Source organism: Schistocerca serialis, chromosome 4 (assembly GCF_023864345.2).
Source record: "Schistocerca serialis cubense isolate TAMUIC-IGC-003099 chromosome 4, iqSchSeri2.2, whole genome shotgun sequence".
Taxonomy (NCBI): Eukaryota; Metazoa; Arthropoda; class Insecta; order Orthoptera; family Acrididae; genus Schistocerca; species Schistocerca serialis.
The window spans coordinates 778,657,492-778,673,285 of record NC_064641.1 but is presented as its reverse complement, the minus strand read 5'-3'; the positions used below and the strand labels follow the sequence as shown (position 1 = coordinate 778,673,285).

Below are 15,794 nucleotides of genomic sequence, written 5' to 3'. Positions count from 1 at the left end.
GGGTTGACAGTTTATGCGAATTATAAATTAATGAACATAAACAAACAGAGAAACATTTGTAATAAACATATGCAACGCTGCAGATTTAACTTTTTAAGAACAGTTGTTTAAAAAGTCCAAACTCCTAGTGAATGTTGGCCTTACCAGCAGTTCTACTCGTAAATAAAATTAAAATTGAAATATAGCATAGCTCCTCAATTATTTAGTGTGACACAAAAAATGACACACTCCTCGCTAAGATCGAGTCACGGGATGCCCGTAACTTAGATCAGACAAACGATCCGAAGAGTGTTTACATAAATTCAGTCAAGTCACTCTGCCGTAATGTCATGACACTTTAGCCAATGAGACCTTGAGAAGCTCCCCATTAGATTCCACACTTCTTACCACACTTGACTTACATGCAAATGGGCCACCATTTCTAAGCTAATGGTTCTATAGTTAAAATACATATTCTAACTGACAGGTTATGTCATGACGTGTCTGCTGACACCAATTGCCGGCCGTTGTGGCCGAGCGGTTCTGGGCGCTTCAGTCTGGAACCGCGCGCCCGCTACGGTCGCAGGTTCGAATCCTGCCTCGGGCATGGATGTTAGTGATGTCCTTAGGTTAGTTAGGTTTAAGTAGTTCTGAGTTCTAGAGGACTAATGACCTCCGATGTTAAGTCCCATAGTGCTCAGAGCCATTTGATTTGACACTAATTCTTATCATTTTTAATTCAGGCCTTATTAACATCGACCTATTTGTGCTTCTAGCGCATCCGCATTAATATTTTAATGAGCATTGATCTTGGATTAATAAGTAGATTCAGTAACAACTATAAGTTTGCCACCGTGAGAGATAAAAACTTAATATTATAGAATATTTAACAACAATTTTGCAGTCGTTGTTTGTCTCGATTATAGCAACTACGCAAAGCGTTAGCGGGCGTATGGTTTGTTGTGTATCATAAAATAATAGATCATTCAGTAATGGTAAACATTTCTGGTGGAATGACCGGTTTAATTATAAATATTTCCGTGGTTGCGGTTGTGTATTTCCCTCTGTTGATTGACGTGACGCTCCTGTATTAACTGTACCAGTCTTCCTAGCCTCATTTCATGTTATTGAAGTGTGTACAATGTCTGCCGTTAGCCAGCCGTGTACTTTAGGGTCCAACTACTGCGGTCCGTCGCGCCTTACCTGCGGCCGTCTGTTATCGCCCTGCCGGGAAACCCGGTCGCTCGCTCACACTAATCTTGTCATTGTCTGAATGCCCTCTTCATACCAGTTTAACGGAAACCATTTGCAGGCTTCTAGCTTTCGTTTCCTTTCAGACTCAAGACCGGCTAACTGTTTGTTATGTTCCAATACAGTGTCGGGATGTTCCCAGGACTCGTTAAGTTACAATCTTCTATTGTAAGAGCGTCTTCGACCGCTCAACAAATATTTGCTTGTTCAGTTCCATGAAGGTTTTCTCCCTAGACTCGTCAGAGATGGCGAGGGCGGGAGGGACACACACACACACACACACACACACACACACACACACACACACACATAGAGAGAGAGACTTTTCCAAGTTAGTAGCAAGAGTAAGACCACCCACTATTAAATTAGGGTATGTGCGTGTTTCCTTCGTTTGTGCGTCATAGTCGCCACCACAATACTGAGCTCGTTACTGTAACGCACAACAAAGAAAGCCAGGAAGAAAGACGCTTTTTTATGCCATGCCTCCTTCGATCTTTTATTATGTAGTTAGCTAGTTTACCCTAATCAGCGAGGATTTATTCCGGTACGTTCATTTATAGTACTATAGCGCAGTGATACAATATAAATCGTATTGCGGACCTACATCCTATATTCTTTCATAACGAGAGAGTTTGCTGCGCTTCATACTTTTATATGCAAATGAACACAGTACAGGTTGTCTCTCTTTAGAGTCATCAGGCACATTTGGCATCTATGTGCAATTTCCTTTTTGCAGTGTGTAACTGCATTCAGCCCAAACAAATAATGTTCTTCACATATTTCATGTGAGGCCCATTGTCCGCTGAAAACGTCGGTTTGTTTCCCGTTACAAAGAAGACGATTGTTAAAACGGAATTTTATGCACTCAGTCGATAGAGCGATCTAAAAATAAGTGTAAATTGTGTCGAAGTGTATTAACAGGGAAAGTAAAAAAGGAAGGACAACCAATACTCCATCACAGACTGAGTACCGATGGTATGTAGCGGTATCAGACAGCGCGGGGCGGGGCAAGGACAGCACGAGATCGTTGCTGGGTTACCGGTTGTTCCTGTTTTACTGTCCTTGTTAACACACAACTGCAAAACGAATATCGTAATAGACTAATTTGGAACCATTGTACCGAATGAGTATGTAAGACTCCGCGTAAAAAATGTCTTTGTTTGTAGTGGGAAACAGACGTTTTCCGTTAATAGTGGGCGTCGCATGAAAGATGTAATGAGCACTATCTGTTTGGGCTGACTCCAGCTTCACATTGCAGAAAGGAAATTGCAAATATCTGCCGAAATACCAGAGAGAATTTGCCTGACGGCTCTTAGGAGGACAACCCTGTAAATTGATACAAAACTGTTTTTGTCGAAATTACCTAGTACGTGCTAATAGGCCTTAAAAATTAACTAAGAAGAGCACTTTTTGTTATGGCCCCTCATGGGGCCATGACGAAATAGCTACGTAACCTCGTGGGATCATGTATAAATTGTGTTCCACTTGAACAGTGACTTTCCAAGTAACGTTAGTGGTGTCTAACAATACGGTGAATCCGAAGTGAGACATGTAAAGTTCCGTGCACCTTGTGTGAATTTGCTGTACTCAGACAAAGCGTACCAGTGAGGCCTTCTCAGCTGGAAGACGTTTGATGGGAAAATGCAAAGATAGCGGGTTCCAGCTCCAGTCTTCCACTATTTTAAGGTCAGAAAGGATAGTTACGTCGCAGATTGATTCAGAACGAATGAAGATTTTGAAGTGACACCTCCCCTTTTACCCATGGCCGAGCGAGACCGTACAATTATTAAGTTGTTAGATTCGTATTCGAGAGGAAAGTCATTTAAATCGTAAACCACCTATTCCTCACTGGTTTCCCAAAAATAACGTAGCAAAGAACGGTGTGCTTCCTTCTGTAGAGCTAGCGTATATACCTTCTCCTATGCTTTCCCCAACGGAAGCAGTCTCTCATCTCTTAATATCTTCTGGATTCCTGTTCGGAAAGGCGTGGGTCACGGACCCCAAGTCGGATGATTCTGATGGCAAAAAAAAGTGCCACTGTTAATACTTCTTATTTTCTCAATCCTAGTGTTGGTGAACACTTGTATTGTGGTTTTGCCTCACTGAGCGTAGTCTATTCGTTGTTACATTGGTGCAACAATGGTTTACATGTCACATTGACACAACGAGAATGGACGAAGAGGGCACAGTGGCCCGTTAACCAGGACCCACGATCCAAGAAACTGTTCTCCACTTTCGCACACTTATGAAGTGAAGTAAGCTTACTAAATGAAACTGTAAGAAAATATCTGGAGACAGCGCTTTCATAATCGGTAAGGAGGTGCTTAAATATGTGGTTATTCGGATATCTTGTGGGCACCAACTCAACGTGTCACTACTCTGTGAGGTGGTGGTTTGGACCAGCATTCCGTGTGGGTGGCGGTCAAATTCCTGTCCAGCCATCCAGATATGGGTTTTGCATGGTCACCCTAAATCGATTAGAGCGAATGTGGATGTTCCATTTGAAAAGGACATGTCTGACTTCATTCCTCATCCTCCTTCAATTCGAACTTACGCTCCGTCTCTAGTTGCCTCGTCGCCGACAGGACGTTAAACCCAACCCTTTCTTCCTTCCCAGCCATCACTCACCCCGAGAACTCGTGGACTCGTTTTATAGTAGTAATATCCAATGTTAGTATTTGTATATGTAACAGAATCCAGACTATAGTTACGAGAGTCGAAGGACATGGAAGAGAAGCAGTAGTTGAGAAAGGGGTGAAACAGTGTTGTAGCTTACCTCTCGTTATGGATTCTGTACATCGAGCAACAAATAAAAGGGGCAAAGGATAAATTTAGAAAATGAATTAAGTTCAAAGACAAAAATAAAAGCTTTGACTTTTGCTGATGGCAATGTAATTCCGTCAGAGACAGCAAATAACTTCGAAGATCAGTTCAACAGAATCGATAGCGCCTTGAAAAGAGTCTATAAGATGTTCATTAACAAAAATTGAGTGTAGTCAAATTAGGTGAACGGAAGTTACTTTAGTTTTGCTATTTGGCAACAAAATAACAGAAGATGGTTACAGAAAAATGTTCAAAATTAGTTGGATAGATTGGGTAACTCATGAAGTAGTACTGTATCAAATTGTGGAGAAGTTAAATCTGTACCTTAACCTGACTACAATAATGGAAAGGTTGACAAGACACATTCTGAGGGATGAATGCGTAGTTAATTTGCTAATGGAGCAAAATTTTTGTTGGGGAGGGAGAATGATGCAAATTGTAGAGGGAGACGACGACTTGTCTTCGATAAGTAGGTTCAAATAGATGTAAGTTTCAGCAGAAGACTTTCTGTCTTTGGACTTAAGACAACAAGTGTAACTTATTATTCTTACTATAAATCCCTCTTTGAGGACGTATATTGCTAGAAAAGAGACCAGGCGCTTTTACTAACTGCTGCGACTCTTCAGTCGATGGCCCACCTGTTTGATCCAGCTGTAATACGCAAAACTTGCGGGGCTTGAGAGGCGTGACTTGACCCGATTTGGACACCGAACATGGCGGCCTGTGTGTTTGAGTCTGAAGCGCGTTACATGCTGGCGTAGTCTAACCCTTCGCTCCCCGATTTCTCTTGTGTGTAGCAGCGTAATTTTCCGTTATGTGACGTAATTACATTCTGTTCATTCATAATTTGTGGCTGCAGCATGTCTGCATGGAGTTTAGTGTCTAATGACTTTGCCTCGCATACAGATCTCGTGACATAGCTAAGCGACGAATCACAGTGTCATTCATCAGCAAACCATGTAAACATATCACGGTTTTTGGCAGGTGCTTTACGCACTTAGAATTGTAGACGCAAAGATGCAAAGATAAAGTTAAACAGAGTTCCACACTCAACACTGAACATCGGAAACTACGCGACAGTCTCATTTTCTCGTCTTGTTTTAGGATTCGAGGTCGTAGGAGAAGGCGCAACCAAATGCTCGCGCCTACCCGACTCTCTTTCGTTTCTTCATTCCTGTAAGTACACCAAGTTAGGGTAAGTCTTCCTGTAATAGGACGTCCTGTCGACGTCGGTGTCAGTAAAGAGAACAAAGACCACAAACTGAGCGAGGATGGGAGGAAATAGTTGAGTACCGGCGGTGGTCTTGTTTAAGGAAGCGTTATATGCGATGTAAGGAAACCTTGGAGAACCTAATAACTTGGCTGGGCGCTGATACAGCACACCCCACCGCCTCCCTGCCAGTGCAGTAAATACTCGGCCATAGCCCAAGGTTTTTTGCAGTTGTGCACTCTATGTAGTATAAATCCATCGTCAACCAAGTTCTCGTCAGTATACGTTGGAAAACGCCGTGGATTTCGCATTTCAGGGCTGGGCAAGGTCCTCGTTGGGATTCCTGCCGCTTCCGTTCCCCGATGTATTATGAAATGCCAACCGTGTTGCGTATGCCGTATGTATGAATGTGATTGCGCTTCTGAGTGATGCGAACGATAGTTATCAAATTTAACGTCCCTATTCGACTGTTCTATAAGCCGTGAGACACCGCCCTTGGTTGGCACCCGCGTAGCATGTGTTAGTAACGTTAACAACGGGGGTGGAATTAGAAGTATAAGTGACAGAAAATGTTAATGGGTGTGTCTGCACGTCAGAAATACTTCACAGAACATTAGCTTTTCGTGTGCTTACTACGTGACAGCCCCTTATATAGTTTACGAAATCTATTTTTATTGTTCCGTTAAGGCACTTGACTTGCGTACACAAACTGCGAATCGGAGATGTCCGTGATACTGCAATTAGATGTTACAGATAATGCACCAATTTTGTGCTTACACCAGTCAGTTTAATTAGTTCGTGATGTCGCTAGATCTACCAGGTAAATGGTAAATGCAAAAGCCATGGATCAACTGTCTCTTGTAGAGATATAGATTTTCGTCCTCCGTCGCACTTTTCTCTTTTTTCGCCTTCCATCTCATCACACACGGAGCCACATGCCTGTTAACTCATCCATTGTCCGTTCTGTATTTCCATTTGTCGCGTTGGCGCCTCAGTGGAACTGCCATGCTGATACCGCGTCAAGTGGTTTGTTTTTCAGTCGCATGCTTTCACGTTAGTAGACGATTGTGATAAGCTCGGTGCAGTGGTGGACTGTAAAGACATCTCTGTGGCGGCATTTTCGGCGATGTTGACCTACTTTAAATTGAAACTGTATTGTGCGGAGAGACTCGAGACTCCATTTTGTTTTTCTCGGACAGCGATCATTGGTACATCGATGCTCGTGAGAGCTAAAGATGAAGGTTGGCTATGTATCCGGTCAGACATTTATAATTAGTTAAGTGGGTCTGATATATGTGTTCATGCGGGGGGTATGCTTTTTTCATCAACTTATGCCGTTGGCCAACCTTTTTATTAACTACGACGGCATTCGATCTTACTCCATTGCAAGAACTTCAGTCAGGATGATTGGCTAAGAAATTTGGAAACTGAAGCTTTTCATATTCTCGCTCAACATTTGCTTGTAATCCCCATATTTATAACAAGTTTCTAGTTAGGTGTCAGATGTCGGTCTGCTACAAGCTGTTTTTCTCTAGGGCTCGTACTTTTGCAACTGTTTAGCCAAAGCAGCACTAATTTAGCAAAAGAATGAGTTTGCAACTATAGACAGTTCTTTTTTGACCTGCTTGCCAAGTTTTCAGAATTCATCAACAAGAACCGTTAGAGGTGTTGCATAATTTTTATGGTAGGCCTAGGAAGCAAGGGTTGTCTGACATACACCGTGAATTTGTGGAAAGCCCTATCTTCAGACGATACCTGACAAAGTACATAATGTGAGATAAGAGTTTCGCTCTCAAATTTGTCACATGAACTAAAATATTTAGCTTTCCACAGCATTTGAAACTGGTAACGGCATCAGAATGTCTTTACGTTAGTAAGAAAGATATAATTAAGAGGTATTCATGACTTTAGGAAGGGTTATTGAGAAAATGTACTTCTTATTGGCAACTTTGTAACCATTTCAAAAAACCAAAATTAACATATAGTCGACAACGGGAGGATCCGTGGACAAGGATGGTGAAAAAATTGGCCAGGTTCACCGAAGGATCAGTCCCAACGTTTATTTATTTATTTAGCGTATGACATGTACAGAATAAAATTGCACACATACTATTAATTAATGTAATAGACGAATTGAAATCGAAATGGAGTCCCGTGCTTCTTTACAGAGCGTTTGGGAACGATGCGGGAGACCCGCACCGCCTTACTAGGCAAGGTCCTAATAGAGGTGGTTTGCCGTTGCCTTCTTCCGACCGTAATGGGGATGAATGATGATGATGAAGACGACACAACACCCAGTCATCTCGAGGCAGGAAAAATCCCTGACCCCGCCGGGAATCGAACCCGGGACCCCGTGCTCGGGAAGCGAGAACGCTACCGCGAGACCACGAGGGGCGGACAATAGACGAATTACAAATATATTATTAAATGATTGATTGCAAACAACAATATGCGAAAGATTAGGGAGACAGCCACTGCAGCTATTACAAGTCCACATCTAGGCGGGTCACCCACTGAACAGCACGTGGAGTAGCATTCATGATATCCCTCCATTCTCCTTCAAACCTCCTCGCAGGACAAGCGAAGATCAGGTGAGGGATTGTTTGTTCTTCTGCACCACAGTCGCATCGTGGGTCATCAATGAGTTCCCATTTCTGGAGAATGGCCTTGCACCTGCCGTGGTTAGTCCTCATACGATTAAGTCTGCACCAAGTTCTTCTGGGCATTTGCATTCCTTCCACCGGTATTGAAGGATCAAAATCAGTGATGAGAGGATGGTGATTATTCGGCGACCAGTATTGCCTCCGTTCCCTTGCTTTGTCGTACCTTTCTGGGAATTTGAGGACTTCGTCTTCCCATATAGGTTTCCTGGGTTTTAGACGGGTAGTTGGTAGATGGTCCAGTATTTTTCGGATAGGTATATCTTCAGAGACAGAGGGGCCATTAATTTTCTCCCATTCTCGGATAGCTGCTTGTTGCCTTCTGAGGGAGGGAGGAGCTATATTGCAAAGGGCATGAAGCCAGGGAAGTGAAGTTGATTGCAGAGTTCCTGAGACAATCCTCATGCTGGAATTAAGCTGGACATCTATTTTCTTCGCGCGCGCGCGCGCGCGCGCGCGCGCGCGCGCGCGTGTGTGTGTGTGTGTGTGTGTGTGTGTGTTTGTGTGTGTGTGTGTGTGTGTGTGCGTGCGTGCGTGTGTTCACGTGTGCGTGCGCTCTTGTACCAGACTGGGGCCGAGTATACTGCCACCGAGTAAACAAGAGGTTGTGCTGCGGTGCATAGGGTGTTAGCTTGAGCTCCCCAGGAGGTTCCAGTCAGCTTTCTTAATATGTTATTTTGATTTTTTATCTTTTGCTGGTTATTTATAGGTATTTATTATAGGTTAGTGACCGGTCAAGAATGATTCCTAGATATTTTGGATGGCTGTTGTGCGTCAGTCGCTCATTGCAGAATGTTACCGTAACCCTCGTCTTGCCTCATGATTGTTCTGGTGGAATACGCTTACCTCGGTTTTATTTGGATTTGGGTAGAGCCTCCATTTCGTATAATACTGGTTAAGAAGTTGAAGGTCCGTTGTCAGAGTAGCTTCCCCCTCGTCGATTGTCTTGCTCTGAGTGGCTATTGCAATGTCATCTGCATAGCAGAATTTTTGCTTTTCAGTTGCTGGCATGTCACTCGTGTAGAGGTTGAAGAGAAGGGGAGCCAACACTGATCCCAGTGGGAGTCCATTGTTTATTGAGTAGGATTTACTCGTAGATTGACCTACGTTCACTCTGAAGTAGCGATTTTCCAACATGTTTTCCAGAAGCTTAGTTGTCTTTCGGCAGGGGATTTTTTTGTTCCAGCTTGAGTATGGGTCCGTCGAGCCAGATGGTATCATAGGCGGCCGAGAGGTCCACAGAAGCCACACAGGTTTTTTTGGGCCCTTTGAAAGCCCGACTCAGTGCATGAGGTCAAGGCAAGGACTTGTTCGCAGCAGCTCCGTTTGTTTCTAAATCATGCCTGGTTTGCGGGAATTAGTCTATCTATGGAGTCATATATTCTGTTGTGCAGCAGTCTTTCTAATAGCTTGTAGCAAATGCTCAATAGGGCTGTTGGCCGATAGCTAGCTGGGTCATCCTGTGGTTTTCCTGGTTTTAAGATTGCGTGGATTTTGGCTATCTTGAACTGACAGGGAACCCGGCTGGTGTTCATGATGTCACAGTAGAATTGTCTAAGCCATGCACGGGCTTGGGGCCCAGGTGTCTGATGAATTCGGGGAATATTCCGTCTAGACCGGCGGCTTTCCTCAGTTTAAGAGATTTTATCGCGTTATTCATTTCCAAATCTGTGAACGGAATAGAGAAACCAGTATGTTCTTCGAGTTGGCTGTCGATAGTTTTAATCTCTGCTGTAATCTCTTTCTCGAAGATATCATCTACAGGGACATTTTCCGCCCGTCGTTTTATCTGTAGTGCTACTTGTGAAGGAGATATTTTAGGGTTTTTATTTATTAGGGGTGTTGCTGTTCCCAACTGGCGTAAGAGAGACCATGCCTTCCTGCTAGATCGGGTGAAGTCCAAGTTTTTTGTTGTACGTTCCCATCTTTCCCTTCTGCCTTCATTTATGGCTTTTAGTATTTGGTTTCCTTTGTCAGCATCTCCAGCTCTTTGGAATTCGTTCTCTGTGCATCAGTCCGTATTTATGGTTACTTCATTCTTGCCACCAAGTTCCTGTAACGATAAATTCTTTATCTTCGACAACAACCATTAACTCTAAAAACTACAGCGTGGATACATCATGGACTTCCGTGTATCATTTCTCAAGGTAGCCCGACCGTAACCGAAACTTCCAAACACGTATCTGAAACGTACTTGTTATTCAAGACCTAGTACCACTTGTATGAATATATTCCCATTGGTTCCTGAGTTCTATTACTTGTTTTAGGATCCTCCACCATTTGTCGAATTTTGACCTTAAAGGATTGATTCCTCTAGCAGGAGTCTCATGAAGTTGTCATAGTTCCAAGTCGGCCAAGTCTATTGCACTCAGTTTTGAGCCAAGATACTAAAAGCTTAAATAACTTTAATCATAACGAAGAAATTGTTTACAAATTTGAGATATGAACAAAATATGTTAAATTCACTATTACGCTGGTTTGTACACCAAGATCCATTATCGTTATTAACTGAAATATAAAATTAATTAGGGTGCAAATGACTTGTTTCATTTTCCGTCTTAAATCTTTAGGAATGAATTTGAAATAATACCTGTGATCAGTGTTGGTTTTACATCACAAAAATATACAGTAAGGTTTCATATTGAGTTATAGTTTTCAAATAATTATAAGCAGTGCTTAAAAGACCTGTAATATTATTATGCTTACATAACTAAGTATTTTAGTATTACTATATATTGTAGCACTGACCGTGTGTTCAGCTGTACTTGCTCTACTGTCACGTTCTTGAAGAACCCGAAATGTACAGCAAGCACGTATGGCAGGAGCTATTTCACATCTCTTTTCTTCTGTGCACGCATCGGTCTCCTGGGCTGTTGAAAGTAAATCTTAATGCACGTTTTGTTGGAGCATGCAGAATCTCCCATAATCATTGCTGTAGGAGAAAGATATGTCTTGAAATGAAGAAGAGAGCCCATCGAAATTTTTTGTGAATTGAACTTTAAGGGTGACCCATTGTCAAACATCTGCCTCTTTGTGTTCATCCGTTTTACACGTCGTCCATGTGTGTCCACTTTCCAATAAGATGTGGAGCTTTCCAAACTTTTACTATTGCGAAATTAATTTTTGTTTATTAAAATTACTGTGAATTGAAGTGTACTACAGACGTGTTCATATTATTAGACTAAAGACATTTTTTCCAAAATTTTATATCATGCATTTGTTCTTAACATTTTTATTTATTAAATATGTTGTCATGCGAACACATTCGCGCTTTTTTTTGTTGAAAGACAATGCCAGAGAGACAGTGACGGTGGAAGAGAGAGGAGATAGTAATGGAGGGAGGGATGAAGTGGCAGTGAAAGACAGATGGTTTAAGACAGTAGCAGTGGGAGCCAAAGAGAGAGGAGATAGCGATGGTCAATGAGAGACAGAGACAGTAAAAGAGAAAGACAGATGGATGGAGAGAGAGAGAGCAAAGGTGAGAGGAGACGGTGGAAATGAAAAAGAGAGATGAATGGAGGCCATACATAGGCTTTGGGGCTTTGGAACACCCCACCCCCCTATCTACCCAGACTGGCGAATTTCACACGAAAAAAATTTGTCCACTTTCCCCTATCTCCAGGTGTTAAATATTCCCAGTCTAGTGATGAAAACACCGAGCAATTCATACGCAAGGACACATGTAGAGAGAAGACAATGGTGATTGAAGAGAAAGAAAGTAGACTATAAGCGAGAAAGAGACAGCGGAAACGGGAGAGAAGAAGAATGGGGCAAAGCCAATGACAATGGGACAGAGAGACAGCGGTAAGAAAGAGTGAGAGAAAGGGATGAAGACTGACAGTAAGAGGATAACAGGAGAAATTGCTAGCGGAAGGTTCAAATGTCTCTGAGCACTATGGGACTTAACTTCTGAGGTCATCAGTCCCCTAGAACTCAGAACTACTTAAACCTAACTAACCTAAGGACATCACACACATCCATGCCCGAGGTAGGATTCGAACCTGCGACCGTAGCGGTCGCACGGTTCCAGACTTTAGCGCCTAGAACCGCTCGGCCACTCTGGCCGGCGCTAGCGGAAGGAAGAGGCAGTGGAAGGAGAGAGAGAGAGAGAGAGAGAGAGAGAGAGAGAGAGAGAGAGAGAGAGAGAGAGATGCTGAATGTGAAGGCGTCGCTGCAAAGAAAGCCTAAGTAAAAGGATTTATAATGCTCTGTGTTAAAAGAGCGCTTATATGTTCGCATGCCCAAATTATTAGTGAGGAAGGCGGAATGAGAACGAGCAGCTAGTTCATCATTTTCTGTTGGCCTTTTCAAGAAGAAGCAAATTCGTTTTTTTTTGTTTTTTTTTTTTCGTGTTCCAATAGGAGCATTTTTCAGTTGATAATTTTATGTTTCCATTTTAAAATATTTTTGTGTAATACATTTAAAAGTTTTGAATGGGGGGGGGGGGGGGGGAGTTAGGGGGGAGGTAGTTAGCACACAAACTAATTTTATTGATAAATTTCTTAACTTACCACCTAATATACTTCGCGAAGGTAGTTTTTCTTATTGCTGATTCATCAGGAACTTTTAGTTCGGAAAAATTTTCCGGGACGTTCGAAATTCTACGTTATTCCACTTATTAAAAAGTGCGTTGGCTGAAACCAGTGCCCTGCAGATATCTTTCGAAAAAGTGTCATTTGTCATCATTTCTACTTCTGCTTACAGATATGTTACTGGTGAGGTTGTTAGGATCTTGGAGAAATTTTTATTAACATCATTTCCATGAGCAGCTGTTTCTAGATGTTTTGTAATCCGTTTTTTTTGTTTTTTTTTGGCAGGGCACTGAGTTTATTTTAGTTTAATGAAAACAAGTCACCTTTTAAAAATCGCACTGATTTTTAAAATAGTCTGAAAATACAAAAATTAAAGTTACGTATTTTCACACTGTTGGCACAGTAGGTAACTTCAAAAATTACGAGTAGCAGCACACTAGTTAGAAATTTAAAAGTTAACTGAAAATGTTACTTTTTAATTCTTGGGAGTAACATGTTACAAACCGTAACGAGTTTTATGACATGACGGCCGGATTGAACATTAAAGATTTGGCGCATTCATTATTCAACGCTATTTAGTTTAAGATGTTGAGCGGTATATTTTTTATACTGTATCAGGAACCGTTCATTGTTGTTAGTTATGTTCTCTACATTTTTCGGCAAACATGATGGATAACAGTCCTTCTACGCAAATAGAACAGTAAGAGAGAAATTTGCTTTGCCTTTCTTTTCTTCTTGAAGTATTTTGGTGAAATATTTGAATTTCGAGAATGATTGCTGAAAAAGTAAAATATATACATAAATGTTCACAAATTGTTAAATATCCACTAACCTATTTTATATGAATTTATATACAGTATCATGCAAATATGTAACAGTCCGAGCTCTAATTATGATACACAGTCCGAACGCCTTTCTGACTCGGCTCAGCAGACTAGTAATCTTTGGGTTGTTAATGATGGTGGCTTGGAATCGGAGACTGCGTGAATATTATCTCTGCCCCCCTTGGTATCGACCATGCCTGATGCGTTCCTGAGTGTAGATGCCATTTTTTAGCAGGAACATGGTTCACACGAAGAACGCAGTATCGTGATACTGTGCATTGAATAGTGCGTTGATTAACTTAATTCGGTATAAAACCCCCGTCGGGAATCCACCCTAACATACTTCGAATATCATTGAACATGATGCAGACTCTGAAACTGTCAATTGTAGATTTAGATTATAGGAAGCTGAGCTATCTGTATCATAACATATGGTACCATTTCGGCCCAAGTACAACGAATGTATGAAATCCAAACTACGACGAAATAAAGCAGTTCCGCGTACCAGAGGTGGACCAATAAGTTGTTTCACCAGTGTTTATTGCGTACTGTGTGATGTGTGTTTATTAATAACACTGTCCAAAACTTTCTACTTGGATGATATAAACAGCAGGATATTCCCCCAAAAACTGTAAACATGCTGAAATATACTTATGTAACTTATCTGTAATTTTTTTTTGTATTACTTAGTGCTCCAGATATTAATTAACAGAAACATGGGAAGCTAAAGCCATTGTTAACCTTATAACATGGTTACTGTTCTTAGACGTTATTATTACTAGGTTTGCCATCCATCCTGATGTATAAGGTCCGTCACCTTCATGGACTTTGTCACGACATCCCGACAACACCCAGTTTTATCCCTATTTTTCCAAGTATTGGTAAGAGCTTGGCACAAGTACTGAAGAAACGCCATCTATTAGCGCAATATGTAAATACAGCTTCAGTTACTTTTTATTTATGTTGACTTTGTCGTCTCACAGAGGGCGTTGCATGTTGCGTATCCTGTGTTGACGATGCAAGCGCCTTCAAGATGTAGCGCCATCATTCGAGAAAAGACCAGACTTCTCCAGTATTGCGGGCCTGGAACTATTTAAGCAGCGCCACGCGGAAGAATCGGGCAGTTCCCATTTGAATAGCGAATTGGTCAGAAGGTTCTTCCTAAATGTAATAAAAACAATGAATGGTTGGTTGATTTGCGGTAGGGAACCAAACGGCGAGGTCATCGGTCCCATCGGATTAGGGAAGAATGGAAAAGGAAGTCGGCCGTTCCCTTTCAAAGAAACCTTCCTGGCTTTTGCCTGAAGCGATTTAGGGAAATCACAGAAAACCTAAATCATAATGGTCGGACGCGTGTTTGAACCGTTGTCCTACCGAATGCGAGACCAGTGTGCTAACCACTGCACCACCTCAAACAAGTGCAAGTTGGTAACGTTTGAAGTGTTTACTGCGGTATATACGACTTGAAGTGTACAGTTCCATGTTCTTCGATGACTAAAGTGTTTTTGTCGACTGTTTACCGACTAATAAACTTATCTTATCATAGCTTACGAAAATGCCCAAGGATGGAAAGTGTAACTTTTTGGATGATTACAGAAAAGAGTGGTCTTTTGTCAAGAAAGAACGTACGCATCACGAAGTAGTGTGCGAGATTTGTAGCTGTTTCATCTCAATAACTCACGGAGGTAAGACAGATTTGAGGCATCAGATTTCTACGAAGATCACAGAAATAGATTCGGAGTAACATCGACGCCAAAGCCTATTTCTACGTTACTGATTTAAGAATATATCCAGGAAGAATTGCTCGTTGGTGCTGCAGAACTAACAACAGCTTATAAAGTTGTCTAGCATCATGAATCTTTCAGCTCTTTTGACTGTACCGTAAAACTGAATGCCTCAATGTATGCTGACCCCTAAAGTTGCCGCAAAATACTCTACAGTCAGGACTGCTGAAGTTTGATTCGTTGAATAACGAAACATTAGAGACAATTGCAAAGTTTTGTCTACACACTTTAAGACAACTGCAAAATTCCACTATATAAATTAATCGCTTTTTGTAGATACCAATACCAATTTTGGAGTGCTTCACCGATCAGCGGAATGTGATCACCAAATTAAAGAAGAACTTGGAAAAAATCTAGAAGGAATTGCATGTCCTGCCCATATTCTTCACAGTAGTACATCAAGCGCTGCTGTTGACATTGAAATAATCGCCATGAAAAATTTGATCATTTTTCAAAATTCTCGGTAAGGACAGCGAAGCTGAAAGAGTTGTACTTATACGTTGATGTCATTCATCATACTCTTTAGTCTCGCTCAGAAACAAGGTGGCTGTCGTTAATGCCGGCAGTTGAGTGTGTTCTTAAGCTTTGGATTCCATTAAAACAATTTTTTGACGCTGAAGTCGGGCCATTCAGTAGTCCGATCAGCGAAATTTGCTTCATGTTTCTGCAGTCAAACTTGGCACTGTTTGAAAAAATAAATAAATAAAAAAAACGTGGAGAAGAATAGTCTC

At 41.7% G+C, this 15,794-nt stretch overlaps 1 protein-coding gene across 1 annotated transcript in view; it reads left to right on the top strand.

The window, feature by feature from the left end:
• The window catches only part of LOC126473345 (A-kinase anchor protein 1, mitochondrial), a 272,499-nt gene that overhangs the window by 126,371 nt on the left and 130,334 nt on the right, over positions 1-15,794 (top strand). Inside the window, 1 exon segment of the mRNA XM_050100341.1 lies at positions 5,158-5,229. The gene's annotated coding sequence lies outside the window, so the exon portion shown is untranslated.